General features: G+C 37.3%; 1 non-coding gene and 1 pseudogene across 1 annotated transcript; both read right to left on the bottom strand.

Annotated features, from left to right (window-relative positions):
* Window positions 1–662: 662 nt before the first annotated feature.
* Window positions 663–736, bottom strand: Trnar-ucu (transfer RNA arginine (anticodon UCU)). Its single transcript has one exon. It is a non-coding gene; the product is annotated as a tRNA-Arg (tRNA).
* Window positions 737–9,114: 8,378 nt separating this feature from the next.
* LOC139704383 (serine/threonine-protein kinase PLK4-like) lies at window positions 9,115–11,953 on the bottom strand (annotated as a pseudogene).
* Window positions 11,954–13,073: the final 1,120 nt, after the last annotated feature.

Genomic DNA, 13,073 nt, shown 5'->3' with positions numbered 1-13,073 from the left:
TACTTCTTTATTGGCTGAGAGTTCACGCCACTTTGGGGATTTGGAGGTGTTCCATTGTGCCATTAAAATTCACGCCATTCAGTGTCATGGACCTGAGCTCCTGGAAGAGAAATGCTCCAGGCACCATCTTTTTTTTAAGAGAGAAAGAAAGAGAGAGAGAGAGAGAGAGAGAGAGAGAGAGAGAGAGAGAGAGAGAGAGAGAATTTTTTTTATTTTTATTTTTTATTTTTTTTTAGTTTTCAGCGGACACAACATCTTTCTTTGTAGGTGGTGCTGAGGATGGAACCTGGGCTGCACGCATGCCAGGTGAGTGCTCTATGCCTTGAGCCACATTCCCAGCCCCTCCAGGCACCATCTTTACCAACAATCCGAGCTTTTTACATATGAATAAAGCAGAATAAAATTAGGTGACATTTAAAAGAATTAATCTCTTCTAAATGAGGTAGTGTAGTTTATGTGTCCCAATAAAGGTCCTCAATTCATTTTGTTTTCATATGTAAGACCTTTTTATTAAAATGGCCCTGAACCATAGAAACATTCCAAACATTTCAGTAAACACCTTTCTCTGGTGTGGCAGGAAAATAAAAGTGGGACAAACTTGAATTCAAACTACATGAAAGATCAATCTCTCTCTTTCTTTCCTTTTTTTTGTTTTTTGTTTTTTGTGGTACTGGGAATTAAACCCAGGGCCTCATGCTTAGAAGGCAAGCACTCTACCAGCTGAGCTATATCCCCAGTCCCATATTTTGGGAGACAAAACCAGGGATTGAAGTCATGGGCACTCTACCACTGAGCCACATACCTACCCTTATTTTTTATTTTTACTTAGAGAAAGGTTTTCACTGAGTTGCTTAGCTTCTCACCATTGCTGAGACTGACCTCAAATTCAGGATCCTCCTCTCTCAGACTCTGAAGCAGCTGAGATTACAGGCATGCACCACCATGCATGGCCAACTTCCATCTCAAAAACTAAAGTACACAGCAAATTAGGTCACAGGCTGTCAACAAATAGGTACACTTTGTAAAAAAAACTATTTTTAGTTGTTGATAGACCTTTATTTTGTTTACTTATATGTAATTCTGAGAATTAAAAGAAGTGCCAGACAAGTTAGCTACCACTGAGCTCCAGCCCCAGCCCCCTGGTACATATTTTTTTTTTCATGGTGGATACTAGAGATTGAAATTAGGAACACTGAACTACTGAGACTCAGTCTCAGGGTTATTTTTTACTTCATTAAGAGATGAGGTTTCACTGAGTCATTTAGCACCTCACTTTTGCTAAGGCTGTTTTGAAATTTGATGCTTTTGCCTCAGCCTCTCCAGCAACTGGGATTACAGGCCTGCACCAACACAGCCAGCCTTTGGTATATTTTCAATACCTATTATAAATAGATTTTAACCAGTAGCCTTAAATCTTTTCTAATATATGTTTGGATTGAATCCATAACCCAGAAATCAGTGAAACAGGGAATCTAGTTTTATCTCCAAAACTGTTTCATCTATTAGAGTGTCTGAGTTAAGATTACCCATTGAAGAATTTACTGTATATTGTGGTTTCATCTTGACCTCCCATATGTACCTCGTTCTGAATTTTAGAACAGTCTGAAACAAGGTGCCCACAGATACCAAATATCTTGGAGTACTTTAAAAACACCAGTATCTGAGTCTTGCCTTCTAGAGACCAGTTTTAATTTTAAGTGTGTAGTTTCTAAAGGCATTAGTTGAATAATCTGCAGCTGGAAGGCATTTTCTGATAATACCTTTTATCTAAAAGACACTTGTTTCCTTTTATTGGATACTGTGAATTAAGATACAATAAAAATAGAAGTGTAGCAATATCTTCAGCAAAAGGATTTCAATTGCTTTACATATATACCCATATTTTTTAAAAATTTATTTTGAATTTAAATTACATGATAGTTCAATCTATCTCTTTCTCTCTTTTATTTTATTTATTTACTTATTTGTGGTACTGAGGATTGAACCCAGGGATTAATCATGGGCATTTTACCAATGTGCTACATACCCAGTCTCCACCACTTTTATTTATTTATTTATTATTGAGACAGGGTTTACTGATATGCTTAGGACTTTGCCAAGTTTTTGAGTCTGGTCTCTAACTTGAGATCCTCTTGTCTCACCCTTCTAAGGCACAGAGAGTACAGGCATGTACAACCTTGTGGTAGTACCCCAAATAATTACTAGTGGATTATGTAGCATATTTATTTTGGGCTTTTAAAGAACCTTAACACTTTTATCAAAAATATATTTATTAAATTTATGCTGTTGCCAACATTTTTTACATGTTTTTGTACCCTGAATCCTTATGTTTATTTATTTATTTTTTAATTTTTGGTTTGGTGCTGAGTACTGAACCTGGGGGTGCTTTCCATTGAGCCACATTCACTGTCTTTTTTATGTTATATTTTGAGACAGGCTCTCACTAAGTTTCTTGGAGCCTTGTTAAGTGAATGAGGCTGTCTTCAAACTACCAATTCTTCTGCCTCATTTTCCTGAACTTCTAGGATTCCAGGCATGTTTCATCACTCATGACAATTTTACATTATTATAATAGCCATTACAACAGCACTGTACAGGCTGCAGGAAATTCATTTGATTTATGAATTAAATCCCTGAGGCAAATTTATGTGAAGTAGCCAGTGTAAAAGTGTTGTGTAAAGATTCCTTGGGAATAAACAGGGATTTTTTTTTTCTAACCTCTTTTGTGAATGACTGTTGGAAACCATAGTCCATAAAAGTTCTAGAAAAAAGAATGCAAATTTATTTGTTTGCAGTTTACAGATATTTGCACATGCCCAGTCACCTTTGCATCTAAAACTTTAAACTTCAGAACATAGTAACTAGAACAAATTTTTTTTAAAGTTGAAACAGTGCACAAACAAATTTCTTTTAGGAGCAATTGGTAGTTGTGGAGTTATTACTGTGGTCAGCAGAATTGGGCCAGGGCTCTGGAAGGTCTCGCTCAGGGTATTGGTGATTTACTTTATTCTACACTATTACACCCACAATACAATACTCCCAGCAATAGTAGTTGAGAAAATATGCTGATAATGTCTTGAGCTAAACTGGCACTTTTGATATTTGCCTACTTCTCTGCACTGATCCCAGCTGAGTAATTAACATGGAACCAGAATGTGAATAGGGTATTTCCTGGGCTTATTGTTTTGGGGTCAGCTGCTCCATTAGGGTGGGGGGGGGTCTGAAACCAGGCTGGTGCAAGTATTTTTGTATATGTTCCTTTGCTCTGGCTGAGGTCTATCATTTTAAATGACAAAAGATTTAGAGTAATGTGCTTGGACTTATTTTTCATACACTTCACAGTTTACATCAAGAAGAAATGCCGCAGTCTGGCTGGGCACAAATAACCGAGCCACAACAAAGCCTTGTAGGTTCAAACAGCAACTACTTTATTTCAACTCTCACCGGCACTGCACGCGTACTTTTTCGCCAACGCCACTCACATAGCCCTTCCAGCAACCCCCCACACTGGAAATCCCCCCTCCGGCACTTCCCCAACCAATGGGAACTCTCTGGGAATCCTCAGGAGAACTCCAAAGTAGAGCAAGAACTTCAAATTAGCAGGCGCCCAAGGCAGCAAGAGCCACCCCATTGCCCGACAGTAAAGGTCAAATATTCAATGCAATTAATCTAGCATCACAGCAATTAGATATAGCTTAACTCAAATCATCATCTCAATGGTTCCCTGGCTTAACCTTTCAAACATTCCTTGTCACCTTTCAAACATTCTCTCTGGCAAATGCCAGGCATCATTCTGACTGGCTGTGGCTCTCAACAAAGAAACAACAGCTAGAATTTATCTCAATACCCCTTTACATACAAAATATAGGTTGTCATTGAATATGTTGGAAGTTTAATCAAGGTTTATTCATTAGAGAACAGGCTGATCTAGAGAGAATGTAAAGTACCACACAGTCCTATGTTTTCAAAACAAAAAGAAATGTGAGATATATAGGCATTCAGAAGAATTTTTTTTAATTTTTTCTTTGTTTATTTTATTTCATTTTTTAAATAGAAAGCAAATAGAGGAAAAAGGAGACCAAGGTGGGAAATATAATTACTGACAGGACTATGAAACATTAAAAAATAGAATCTAGATTTCAGAAAAGAAAGATTTGACATATTGTATTTGGAGATGTGGATGGCATGAGTGTCCATGATAAGAATGTTGTAAGCTTCTGAAAGAAAATTGATATGGTGAAAGAAGCTTATGTAACTCAGATCCTCACTTAAGCCACTTTCTGCCCCCCAAATAAGCCATGCTAGGTAAACCACTGCTTGACTCTACTGCTGAATACTGAATAAAGAAAGATTGCCAACAAAAGGTTTGCTTCATACCTTCCACCTTTGTCATGTTTGTGTCATTTATGCAATTGTTAATCAATCCAAAATTATACAAACAGTAATGACATTTCAGCCCCTTTGAAATTTGTCAGTGAATTCCTGACCATTTTGATGGAGGCTCACAGCAGGCCTAGCAGGTGCCCTGGAGAAGACTTGGACCTGAATGGCAGCATTAGAACCTTATTTTCTTTTTTTTTTTTTTTCTTTTTTCTTTTTTTTTTTTTTTCTGGCTGTGTCTTTTGTTTATTAAATACTTGATACATTGACATTTAGAAATTTCTATTTGCCTGATTTCAGATGGTCATATATCACATAAAAGAAAATTAGAAACAATTATAACTTTTCCCAAGTCAGAGGAAATTCAATATCTAGTACATTGTGCATTTTTACTACGTGCCATTAAAAAATATATTTCTAAGTTCCAATTGCCTTTCTAACTCTACCACTGGTAATGATGATGGACTGTGATTGTCTAGCAGCAATCCAGATTTTAATCCAATTCAGCCACTTGGCCTTATACTTTTAAGTTGTACAACAAAAATGCAGGTGATCTAAACTGCTAGAAGGGGTATTCTTTTTTTTTTAATTTTTTATTGTTGGCTGTTCAAAACATTACATAGTTTTTGATATATCATATTTCACACTTTGATTCAAGTGGGTTATGAGCTACCATTTTTACCCCATATACAGATTGCAGAATCACATCAGTTACACATCCATTGATTTACATATTGCCATACTAGTGTCTGTTGTGTTCTGCTGCCTTTCCTATCCTCTACTATTCCCCCTCCCCTCCCCTCCCCTCTTCTCTCTCTGCCCCCTCTACTGACATTCATTTGTCCCCCTTGTATTATTTTTCCCATTCCCCTCACTTCCTCTTGTATGTACTTTTGTATAACTCTGAGGGTCTCCTTCCATTTCCATGCAATTTCCCTTCTCTCTCCCTTTCCCTCCCACCTCTCATCCCTGTTTAATGTTAATCTTCTTCTCATGCTCTTCGACCCTACTCTGTTCTTAGTTACTCTCCTTATATCAAAGAAGACATTTGGCATTTGTTTTTTAGGGATTGTCTAGCTTCACTTAGCATAATATGCTCGAATGCCATCCATTTCCCTGTAAATTCTATGATTTTGTCATTTTTTAATGCAGAGTAATACTCCATTGTGTATAAATGCAACATTTTTTTTTATCCATTCATCTATTGAAGGGCATCTAGGTTGGTTCCACAGTCTTGCTATTGTGAATTGTGCTGCTATGAACATCGATGTAGCAGTGTCCCTGTAGCATGCTCTTTTTAGGTCTTTAGGGAATAGACCGAGAAGGGGAATAGCTGGGTCAAATGGTGGCTCCATTCCCAGCTTTCCAAGAAATGTCCATACTGCTTTCCAAATTGGCTGCACCAATTTGCAGTCCCACCAGCAATGTACAAGTGTACCCTTTTCCCCACATCCTCGCCAGCACTTGTTGTTGTTTGACTTCATAATGGCTGCCAATCTTACTGGAGTGAGATGGTATCTTAGGGTGGTTTTGATTTGCATTTCTCTGACTGCTAGAGATGGTGAGCATTTTTTCATGTACTTGTTGATTGATTGTATATCCTCCTCTGAGAAGTGTCTGTTCAGGTCCTTGGCCCATTTGTTGATTGGGTTGTTTGTTCTCTTATTGTCTAATTTTTTGAGTTATTTGTATACTCTGGATATTAGGGCTCTATCTGAAGTGTGAGGAGTAAAGATTTGTTCCCAGGATATAGGCTCTCTATTTACCTCTCTTATTGTTTCTTTTGCTGAGAAAAAACTTTTTAGTTTGAGTAAGTCCCATTTGTTGATTCTAGTTATTAACTTTTGTGCTATGGGTGTCCTATTGAGGAATTTGGAGCCCGACCCCACAGTATGTAGAACATAGCCAACTTTTTCTTCTATCAGACGGCGTGTCTCTGATTTGATATCAAGCTCCTTGATCCATTTTGAATTAACTTTTGTGCATGGCGAGAGAAAGGGATTCAGTTTCATTTTGTTGCATATGGATTTCTAGTTTTCCCAGCACCATTTGTTGAAGATGCTATCCTTCCTCCATTGCATGCTTTTAGCCCCTTTATCAAATATAAGGTAGTTGTAGTTTTGTGGATTGGTTTCTGTGTCCTCTATTCTGTACCATTGGTCCACCTGCCTGTTTTGGTACCAGTACCATGCTGTTTTTGTTACTATTGCTCTGTAGTATAGTTTGAAGTCTGGTATCGCTATACCGCCTGATTCACACTTCCTGCTTAACATTGTTTTTGCTATTCTGGGTAGTTTATTTTTCCATATGAATTTCATGATTGCTTTCTCTATTTCTACAAGAAATGCCATTGGGATTTTGATTGGCATTGCATTAAACCTATAGAGAACTTTTGGTAATATCGCCATTTTGATGATGTTAGTTCTGCCTATCCATGAACAGGGTATATTTTTCCATCTTCTAAGATCTTCTTCTATTTCTCTCTTTAGGGTTCTGTAGTTTTCATTGTATAAGTCTTTCACCTCTTTTGTTAGGTTGATTCCCAAGTATTTTATTTTTTTTGAAGATATTGTGAATGGAGGGGTTGTCCTCATTTCCATTTCAGAGGATTTGTCGCTGATATACAGGAATGCCTTTGATTTATGCGTGTTGATTTTATATCCTGCCACTTTGCTGAATTCATTTATTAGCTCTAATAGTTTCTTTGTAGACCCTTTTGGGTCTGCTAGGTATAGAATCATGTCATCTGCAAATAGTGATAATTTAAGTTCTTCTTTTCCTATTTTGATGCCTTTAATTTCTTTCGTCTGTCTAATTGCTCTGGCCAGTGTTTCAAGAACTATGTTGAACAGAAGTGGTGAGAGAGGGCATCCCTGTCTTGTTCCAGATTTTAGAGGGAATGCCTTCAATTTTTCTCCATTCAGAATGATGCTGGCCTGAGGCTTAGCATAGATTGCTTTTACAATATTGAGGTATGTTCCTGTTATCCCTAATTTTTCTAGAGTTTTGAACATAAAGGGATGCTGTACTTTGTCGAATGCTTTTTCCGCATCTATCGAGATGATCATATGGTTCTTATTTTTAAGTCTATTGATGTGGTGAATAACATTTATTGATTTCCGTATATTAAACCAGCCTTGCATCCCAGGGATGAATCCTACTTGATCATGGTGCACAATTTTTTTGATATGTTTTTGTATCCGATTCGCCAGAATTTTATTGAGGATTTTTGCATCTAGGTTCATTAGAGATATTGGTCTGTAGTTTTCTTTCTTTGAAGTGTCTTTGTCTGCTTTAGGTATCAGGGTGATGTTGGCCTCGTAGAATGAATTTGGAAGTTCTCCCTCTTTTTCTCTTTCCTGAAGTAGCTTGAAAAGTATTGGTATTAGTTCCTCTTTAAAGGTTTTGTAAAACTCTGCTGTATACCCATCCGGTCCTGGGCTTTTCTTTGTTGGTAGTCTTTTGATAGTTTCTTCTATTTCCTCAATTGATATTGGTCTGTTTAGGTTGTCTATATCCTCCTGACTCAATCTGGGCAGATCATATGACTTAAGAAATTTATCTATGCCTTCACTATCTTCTAATTTATTGGAGTATAAGGATTCAAAATAATTTTTGATTATCTTCTGTATATCTGAAGTGTCTGTTGTGATATTGCCTTTTTCATCCTGTATGCTAGTAATTTGAGTTCTCTCTCTTCTTCTCTTCACTAGCATGGCTAAGGGTCTGTCAATTTTGTTTATTTTTTCAAAGAACCAACTTTTAGTTTTGTCAATTTTTTCAATTGTTTCTTTTGTTTCGATTTCATTAATTTCAGCTCTGATTTTAATTATTTCTTGCCTTCTACTTCTTTTGCCGTTGTTTTGCTCTTCTTTTTCTAGGATTTTGAGATGAAGTATGAGATCATTTATTTGTTGGTTTTTTCTTTTTTTAAGGAATAAACTCCAAGCAATGAATTTTCCTCTTAGAACTGCTTTCAATGTGTCCCATAGATTCCGATATGTTGTGTCTGTGTTTTCATTAATCTCTAAGAATTTTTTAATTTCCTCCTTGATGTCTTCTATAACCCATTGATCATTCAGTAACCTATTGCTCATTCTCCAAGTGATGTATTCTTTTTCCTTCCTTCTTTTACTGTTGATTTTCAGTTCCATTCCATTATGATCAGATAGGATGCATGGTATTATCTCTACTCCTTTATATTGTCTAAGAGTTTCCCTGTGACATAATATATGATCTATTTTTGAGAAGGATCCATGTGCTGCTGAGAAAAAAGTGTAACTGCTTGATGTTGGGTCTACAAAAATAAATATAAAACAACTATACATGTTTACATATGTTACTTATAACAAATACATATTATTTACATGTTCAAAAATTCCAAACTACAGCATATTTTGTCCATGATTCTCAACATGTCTGGGAAGTAGAGAAACAATAAAAGCATAAATACACCACACACCATTTATATTTTTGCTTTTAAAAAAACATTCAATACAAATATACTCAGTAAGCTTGAGGGTATGTTTTCAGAGCAAAGTTAGGCATCCTATTGTACTCTGCGACCAATTATTTGTCGACTCAAATTTCATTCAGTTTTCTCTTAGTACACATCCTTTTCTGTACAGATTAAAATTCTCTTTAATAGGCTTTCTGAAGAAGTTATATTAAATAAAAAGTCACTTTACTTGAAAGCCAACCAAAAAGTTATTTATTAAATTTAGGTATCTTTTCAATCAATGAAAACCAGGAGTTGCATTAGAAAACATCAACAGGATGGAAGAAAGACACTGTAATTTCTGTTTGATGTATTCCGGTAATTTTTCATTGTCTCCATACCCATTTTTTTTCTTCTTAAAATAGGATAATTAGCCAGACATGGTGGCACAGGCCTGTAATCCCAGTGACTGGAGAGGATAAGGCAGGAGGATCATGAGTTCAAAGCCAGCCTCAGCAACTTAGCAAGGGCCTAAGCAACTCAGTGAGACCCTGTTTCTAGTTGTTTGACCATTTGGTGATGTGTAACTGATAGAAGATACTCCTGCCTGGACAACCAGCTGGGACCCATCATTAAACTGAACCCACACAGCTTCACTAGTTAACTGTGTAGCCCAACCAACATTTTTCACAAAAACAGACTTCAAAAGTTGTGCTGATGTAGGAAGACAATCTTTTAGATTATTCGAAGAGACGTTTGTTCCTGAAGCTGTAGTGGTATGGCCAAGTCTTCAGCTGTAACTATAGAAGGATTAAGTATGGGTGCCTGGGTTGGAGTAGTAGCACTATTCATGATCAATCTACCCAAAGATGGTGCATCTCTTATTGCGTAGTTTGGATCCACACAAGGAGGTGTTGACAGGGCCTTAGGTGAACTAGTATTACGAGGTTTTCTTCCCACAATTATTGGGAAAAAGGGAGCACTCCCACTCTTCTTTTACTCTCCTGAAATTACAGATTCCAGTGCTAAACAAATACGATGAGCCTCATTAGCATGGTCCATGTATATTTTTATTTCCTCTTTTAAGTTATGAATTTGATTTTCATCCTTTAAAGTGTAAGATTTCCCAGTCTTTTCAATTACTTGAATTAAATCTTCTGTTTTGTGTATTTTTGCTCCACCATAAAACCAAACCTCAAAATCAGCATCAGGAGAATTCTCCATCAAAATACATTTAGCGTATCTTGTAAAATAAGTGATTTGGGGAGATTTAGATCTTACAAGCTGTACAAATCTGGAAGCATATTGATATTTTCGCCAGTATTTTTCTGGTAAATTGTCAAAGTTGTACCTACTGATGGTATCAGTAGGTAAGGGCAGTTTATCAGCAAGAGGAAAGCCTCTTCCATCATTTGGATAATATATAGTGATCATATTCCCATCACTAGATATTTGAAGTACTTCTTTCACATATTCTTGAGATGCATATTCCTTTAGAAGCTCCACACACACCTCCTCTGAATCAAGTATGCTCACCACAGCCTTTTTAGTTTTCTGTCTGATTGGTTTTAACCTGTGAGCAATCAAAGGAGACGTAATGCTTCGCAATGTGTGTTTCTGATATCCCACTGTTGACTCCATACCCCTAGTCTTGATTTGTTCTGAAAGAGGATCATTCATTTGCAGATTTCCAAACCACTGTTGTACAATTTCAGTTTGAGGTGTCTGGTCTGAAAATGGAAAAGGACTTTTTCCTGGACAAAGATGATTTGAAAGTGCTTGGTTGTTATCAGGTCTTTCAAAAGATCCAGAACTACGAGATGTCTTTTCTTTAAAGAAATGAAAAATATTGACATTGCTATTTGTGGGTGGATATCGGTCTTCATTTTCTTCTATTCCTGATCTTTTGGACTTTGAAAGTGTTTCTGCTGAGTGACATCGTTCCATTGTATATGTTTTTGCTCGAGATTGACTATTAGAAGTGCCAGATCTATCAGAGGAATGGGCTCTACAGAGGTATCAAGAATGAGGCCTTTCTTCTGCATCTTGAATTACTCTTCCTCTTCCACTGTTACTGGTTTCATGTGCTTGATTTCCCCACTGAGTACAAAAACTGCTTCCATCTCCTGAAGAAAAGTCACTTGAATTTTTATGCTTTGGAAATACAGTCATTTTATTTGGAAGTGGCTGGCCAATCAAGAGTCATCTTCTGTCAAGTAAACTACCACTTACACTGGTACTGGAAGAAGCCGTAACTGCAGTAGAAATTGTGGCATGTCCACTATCAATTGAGTCTTCTACAGTTCCTAAATCTTTACTTTTTGTTGAAGAATTTCAGGACATAAAAGGATGGTCCAATATTGAAGACAGACTTAAACGATCTGCTGGATTTCTACGAAGTAGCTGGTGAATAAGATCCTTGGCCTCTCTTGACAAAAACGTTGGCATTTCATAATCTGCCAATACAACTTTATTTAATGTGTTCTTGACTGTGTCAGTGTCAAAAGGTGGTCTCCCAATTAGTAATGTATAAAACATGCAGCCCAAGGACCAAACATCAGATTCAAGTCCATGGGCACTTCGAGTTGCAATTTCTGGTGAAATGTAATTAGGAGTTCCACATAATGTATAGTGCTTTTCATGTGGCATTGTCAATTGAGTTGCCAGCCCAAAATCGGCAATCTTGATATTCATATTACGAGTAAGTAAGAGGTTAGAAAGTGTGAGGTCCCGGTGTAACATGCCATGAGAATGAAGATACAACATTCCTGTGATGATCTGGTGCATGAAGTGTCGAGCTTCATTTTCTGAGAAAGGTTTCATTCTATTCTTTAGGTATCTGTTCATTTCACCATTATGACACATTTCTAATACCAGGTACACATAATTGTTATCTTCAAAATAGTTATATATCTCCAAGATAGAGGGATGTTTCAATTGACAATGTATTTTCACCTCATTTTGGACTCGCTGTACCATCCCAGCTTTGTACATGGCTTTTTTATCTATCATTTTGATTGCAACTTCCAAACCAGTGTGAATGGACTCAGCTCTGTAGACACCAGCAAATGATCCCTTACCGAGCAGATTTCCGACTTTAAAATCCTCGATCTTCTCGCCGATGCAAGTCGCCATATTCTCAGGCCCGGGCTGGCGCTCCCGGGGTCAGGTCCCTTTTCACAGTCCCTTCGAGGTGGAGCTTCAGGCAGCCAGCCGGTCGTGGTGCCCATCAGGCTCTACCTTCTAGGCCGCCGCTCCGGGCGATGACGCTAAAGCCACCGAAGGAATTCCTCGACACCATCCGAGGCTTGGGCGGTGCCTCTGCACTCCCATTTTGAAATACTCCTGCTGGTGGCTGTTCAAGCGAGACTGGTGGTAGAACCTTATTTTCCTCCTTCTGAAATTAATCAATATTTTGAGATGACTTTCTGGCTGGAGGCAGAAAACAGGAATCATTTCAGAAGATTTGAGTCAGCTCAGAAATATGTCAAACCCAGCTGGGCACTCGGCTCAGTAGTTGACTGGTCACAAATATCTGCAGTGGCCTCATGATTGGCAGCCTTGCACAAAGAAAGATCAACTTGGTGCTTGTCAGGTTTCCAGGTAAGTCACATGGATCCCAGGCATTGGGCACTCACCTGCCTTCCTAAAAAACCTGCAAAGCCACTATCCAGTTGTTCATTCTTATGAATTATGTAATGCTGTTTGCTATGAAAGAGTATTAGTCAGGTATCTGGTCAAGAAACATTTGAATGTTTTCGTTTTTGCTTTCAGAACACTGGTACCTCCATGAAAACAAGCACACAATACTTTTTTAATCATGAGTTATTTGGGGAAAAAACATCAGGGTGTTTTATTGGCAGCCAGATTATACTCTAAAGTTCATTGTATTTACCAACCATCAGCTAATCATATGCAGCAAAGATTCCAGGTGAACTGAGCCTAAATTGACGACCATCCCAAACATGAGCTAATAAGTTTTAGAATGAGTTAATTAGTGACAGATAATTAGTTAATTTATTCACTATAGGCTGGATGCCAGGTTTCAATCACATGATGTGCAGAGGTTGTATGAAAAACAGCAGTCATCTTATAGACAGTGATTTATTTTTTCTTCATTAAAATTTTGTTGACTCTCTTAGTAAACTGTATTGAACTATAGAAAAATATTTATAGACATATATGCCTTTAATTGTGAAAATATTCTCCCACTACCTTATAAATTTGGTGTGAATATTAGCACAATTATGAAAGC

This window comes from Marmota flaviventris, unplaced genomic scaffold (assembly GCF_047511675.1).
Source record: "Marmota flaviventris isolate mMarFla1 unplaced genomic scaffold, mMarFla1.hap1 Scaffold_55, whole genome shotgun sequence".
In the NCBI taxonomy this organism is placed as follows: Eukaryota; Metazoa; Chordata; class Mammalia; order Rodentia; family Sciuridae; genus Marmota; species Marmota flaviventris.
This window is presented reverse-complemented; position numbering and strand designations above follow the sequence as displayed.